The sequence below is a fragment of the Chiloscyllium plagiosum genome, chromosome 30 (assembly GCF_004010195.1).
Source record: "Chiloscyllium plagiosum isolate BGI_BamShark_2017 chromosome 30, ASM401019v2, whole genome shotgun sequence".
Taxonomy (NCBI): Eukaryota; Metazoa; Chordata; class Chondrichthyes; order Orectolobiformes; family Hemiscylliidae; genus Chiloscyllium; species Chiloscyllium plagiosum.
This window is the reverse complement of record NC_057739.1, coordinates 39031658-39037097: the sequence shown is the minus strand read 5'-3', so window position 1 is coordinate 39037097 and position 5440 is coordinate 39031658.

Below are 5440 nucleotides of genomic sequence, written 5' to 3'. Positions count from 1 at the left end.
ACACCATATCTGTCTTGGTTTCTGGCAGTGAAAGTCCTGAAATACTTAAAGGAACTATTAGAAACTGTAATGAGGTGATTTCTGGTCATTCACACATATAGAGTTTAAGGAGCACATACACTCTAGAGAACTGTAGGGCCGGAGAAGGTTATGCAGATAGAAAAAGATCTTTATCTCTAACCAGATGTTCTGTGCAAGCCATCCACACTATCAAAATATTAAGAGGTAAATTCTAAGTGAAGTTCAATCCCTCCATTTGAGGATGCATTGGTCAAGCTCACTCTTGACTGGAGAATGCAACTCGCAATCCTCACCTGCAATGTACCAAGGGTCTCACAAGACTCCATTTCACAATAATCCGCATTGATGTAGCACTTAACAAGTAATAAAATATTCCAAGGATCAGTATAAAACAAAATATGGCACTGACCTGCATGAGGAGATATTAAAGCAGATAAGTGTTAGCTTGGTCAAAAATATAGTTTCTAAGGAGTGTCTTAAAGAAGAGAATAGAGACGAGATTTAGGATGGGTATTCCAGCTCCCAGGGTCCAGAAAGCTGAATATACAGCTGTAAGTGGTGGAGTGATTGAAATTGTAGATAGGCAAGAGGCTAGATTGAAGGGGCGCAGATATCATGGACAATTATAGGGTTATAGACAATTCCAGAGATAGGGAAGGAAAGGCCATAGAAGGATTTGAAATTAGCTATTGATTTTGATGAATAGTACAGGAACAGCAATCTGCATTAACGAAAAAAAAAGGTAAGGCTGCCATAGTCATACCAGAGCATTGGGCTGCTCTGACAATATGGAGAGATGATTGGTGACAATCCTTCCTCAGTCAGTGATGAGAATTGAACCCAACCATTGGTGTCACCCTGCATTCCAAAGCAGTGGTCCAGCCAACTAAGCTAACCAACCCTCACTACCATAGTATTTTCAGTGTAAGAAAAAATAAATTAAGACTTGCATTTAGAGAGTGTTTTTCATTCACATTAAGTGCCTAGGAAGTGCTTTTGCAGCTATTATATGTTTCTTGAAGTCATGATTGTAATCCAGGAAATGCAGCAGCCAATTTGCCCATAACAAACCCTCAGAAACAGCAATGTAATAAAGGCTTACTGCAGTGAACCGTTCCTGTGAAGTTGATAGTGAGATAAATATTGAGCAGGACAATTTGAAGTAATCCCATGCTCTTTTTCAAAATAGTGCCACGGGGAGTCCAGAACTAGAGGCCATCGGTTCAGGGTGAGAGGGGAAAAATTTTAAAGGGACCGAAGGGGCAACTTTATCACACAGAGGGTGGTGCATGTATGGAGTGAGCTACCAGAGGAAGTGGTGGAGGCTGGTACAGTTACAACACTTAAAGGGCATCTGGGTGTATATGAACAGAGAGATGAGTTTAGAGAGATATGGGCCAAGTGCTGGCAAACAGGACTAGATTAATTTAGGACATCTGGTTGTTCCAAAAGGTCTGTGTCCATGCAGTACATCTCAATGACTCTAAGTCCACCTAAATAAGAAGATGGAGCTTGGGTTTAACAATGTGTTCAGAAGATAGTCTCTGAAAGTGCCGCCTGCAGCACTCTCAGTCCTGCACTGAAGCATCAACTTGACCTCTCTATTCATGCCCTGGAGTGGGTTTGAATCTGCAGAGAATTAGCACAAAGTTGTTCTACAGGCAAATAGTAAAAATGGACAACATAGTAAAGCAGAGGGAAACTCAAAGCTTCATCAAACCACTGGGTTTGTTGAAAGGAGGTCATATGTGGCGATGGAGTTAGACAAGCAGAGGGGCTACCATAGGGTCAATCGCATCGAAGAGAAGGAATCTAGGAAGGCCGTAATGACTATGCTGTGCCTAATCTTTGAACGAGCTATCCAATTAGTCCCACTCTCCTGCCTTATCTTGCACCTTTTTGTGTCAAACTTGAACGTACTGGAGGCAATCTATACCTTTAAATACAGAAAGAACATGTTCACACGTTCTCTGGTTCATTCCTCTGGGCAATGTCTTGATTTCCAGACATTAGCACATCTGGAAATGTCCTGATTAATGCAGCATGAAAGGCTTTGACAAAACGTACCTTTTTCTCAGCTTTTCAAGTTTGTTTTTATTTATTTGTTTTGTGGGATGTGGGCATTGCTGGCTGGGCCAGCATTTATTGCCTGTCCCTTGATAATGTGGGGGTGAGCTGCCTTCTTGAACTGCTGCAGTCCACCTGCTGTGGGTAGACCCACAATGCCATTAGGGAGGGAATTCCCAATGTATGTAACATGTTCGAAGGTTACAATTGAATCTGTATGCGCTTCCCTTTCAGGCCACGCATTCTGGATTTAGGTCAGAAGTCACACCACACCAGGTTATAGTCCAACAGATTTATTTGAAATCACAAGCTTTCGGAGTGTAGCACCTTCATCAGGTGAAGGGAAGAATAACACACAGGGACTGAATTTACAGACAGAGATCAAGGGGCAGAAAGATCAAAAGATCATACAAATATTGTCAAATAATAAGTTTCTTCAGGTGATCAAAGGTGTCAGACAGTGTGAGTAAAGTAGATGAAAGTGAGGACTGCAGATGCTGGAGATTAGAGTCAAGATTAGAGTGATGCTGGAAAAGCACAGCAGGTCAGGCAGCATCCGAGGAGCAGGAAAATGAATGTTTCGGGCAGGAGCCCTGATTGATTCCTGATGAAGGGTTCCTAATCTTGACTCTAGTGTGAATAATGCGTCAACAGCCAAATAGTAAGTGAAGGGGGTGACCTACAATCTGATTAATTGAGGCAGAGAGATAATTACAAAAGATTTTAAGCAAGGTGGTGCTTTTTCCAGCACCACTCTGATCTAGACTCTCGTGTAAGTAAAGTGTCAACAGCCGAATAGTAAGTGAAGGGGGTGACCTACAATCTGATTAATTGAGGCAGAGAGATAATTACAAAAGATTTTAAGCAAGGTGGTGCTGGAGACAAACCAAACAGCTAGAATAACATGATAGGTATAAGCTCACAGGTGAGGATGCCCCGAGGCATGGTACATTGGCGGGACTGAGCAGACACCTTGACAATGGATGAATGGGCACTGCACAATAATCACCAGACAGGGGTGTTCCCTCCCAGTCGGGGAACACTTCAGTGGTTAAGGACATTTAGTTTCCGATCTTCGGGTAAGCGTCCTCCAAGGCGGCCTTCGAGATATGGAACAATGTGGACTCGCCGAGTAGAAACTGATAGCCAAGTTCCGTACTCATGAAGACAGCCTCAACATGATCTTGGGTTCATCTTGTGCTACGTGACCACATCACACTGTTCTGTATCTGTAAAATCTTCCTTACTGTCCTATTTTAGAACATTACCTCGATAGCTTGTTGTGATCTGTCTAACTTAATTAGTTTGTAATGTTTTGGATTATGTATTAATGGGTGGTACGGTGGCACAGTGGTTAGCACTGCTGCTTCATAGTGCCAGAGACCCGGGATCAATTCCTGCCTCAGGCGACTCTCTGCGTGGAGTTGGCACATTCTCTCCATGTCTGCGTGGGTTTCCTCCCACAGTCCAAAAAATGTGCAGGTTAGGTAAATTGGCCATGCTAAATTGCCCTTAGTGTTAGGTGAGGGGGTAAATATAGGGGAATGGGTCTGGCGAGGTAGCAGGTCAGTGTGGACTTGCTGGGCTGAAGGGCCTGTTTCCACACTGTAAGTAATTTAATCTAATCTTATTAGTTTGGTTCGACCCTCAGCATGTGACTCGTATACCTATCATATTATTCCAGTCATTTGGTTTGGCTCCAGCACCACCTTACTTTTAATTTTTTGTAATTATCTCTCTGCCTCAATTGATCAAATCATAGGTCATCCCTTCACTTGCTATTCAGCTGTAACGTGGAGGAGCTGGTGTTGAACTGGGGTGGACAAAGTTAAAAATCTCACAACACCAGGTTATAGTCCAACAGATTTATTTGGAAGCACTAGCTTTCGGAGCGCTGCTCCTTCATTAGGAAGCTGTGGAGCAGGACCATAAGATGCAGAATTTATAGCAAAAGATTACAGTGTCATGCAACTGAAATGATATACTGAACAAACCTAAATTGCTGTTCAATATATCACTTCAGTTGCATGACACTGTAATCTTTTGCTATAAATTCAGTGTCTTATAATCCTGCTCAACAGCTACCTGATGAAGGAGCAGCGCTCTGAAAGCTAGTGCTTCCAAATAAACCTGTTGGACCATAACCTGGTGTCATGTGACTTCTGACCTTGTCCACCCCAGTCCAACTCTGGCACCTCCACATCATTCCCAGGTTTAGCGAGGGACTCTCACGGCCTGACTATTAGTGAGAGGAGGTGGGAATACTGATGGGAAGAAATGGTATCAGCACTTTGAGTAATTTGGATTTTCTTAGGAGCATGGATTTAGAGTCTGTACTTGCACTGAAGATCCACAATACACTTCTACACTCAATGCGGAAGTAAAGTGTGTCTACTCCTAAATTAAAGGACAGTTGGAAGCTGAGATGGGATTTTCTTGGAAAATAAGCTTAGATCGTCCAGAATGACCATCCTCAGACATAGCTATCACAGAAATACTTCACAATAGCTGGTTTTCAATGCTATCATCACCCACTAAGTTTAGATTTATTCATAAAATGAAACATTGAGGATGGCACTAAGGTCGGTAGAGTTGTGGATAGTGATGAAGGATGTTTCAGGTTACAGAGGGACATAGATAAGTTGTAGAGCTGGGCTGAGAGGTGACAAATGGAGTTTATTGCAGAAAAGTGTGAGGTGATTCACTTTGGAAGGAGCAACAGGAATAAAGAGTACTGGGCTAATGGTAAGGTTCTTGGTAGTGTAGATGAGCAGAGAGATCTCAATGTCCAGGTACATAGAACATAGAAAAGTACAGTGCAGAACAGGCCCTTAGGCCCACGATGTTGTGCCGAGATTTAATCAATAGACAATAGACAATAGTTGCAGGAGAAGGCCATTCTGCCCTTCGAGCCTGCACCGCCATTCAATATGATCATGGCTGATCATCCTTAATCAGTATCCTGTTCCTGCTTTATCTTCATAACCCTTGATTCCACTATCCTTGAGAGCTCTATCCAACTCTTTCTTAAATGAATCCAGAGACTGGGCCTCCACTGCCCTCTGGGGCAGAGCATTCCACACATCCACCACTCTCTAGTCCTAAATGGCCTACTCCTTATTTTTAAGCTGTGTCCTCTGGTTCGGCACTCATCCATCAGCGGAAACATGTTTCCTTCCTCCAGAGTGTCCAATCCTTTAATAATCCTATATGTCTCAATCAGATCCCCTCTCAGTCTTCTAAACTCAAGGGTATACAAGCCCAGTCACTCCAGTCTTTCAGCGTAAGGTAGTCCCGCCATTCCAGGAATTGACCTCGTGAACCTACACTGCACTCCCTCAATAGCCAGAAT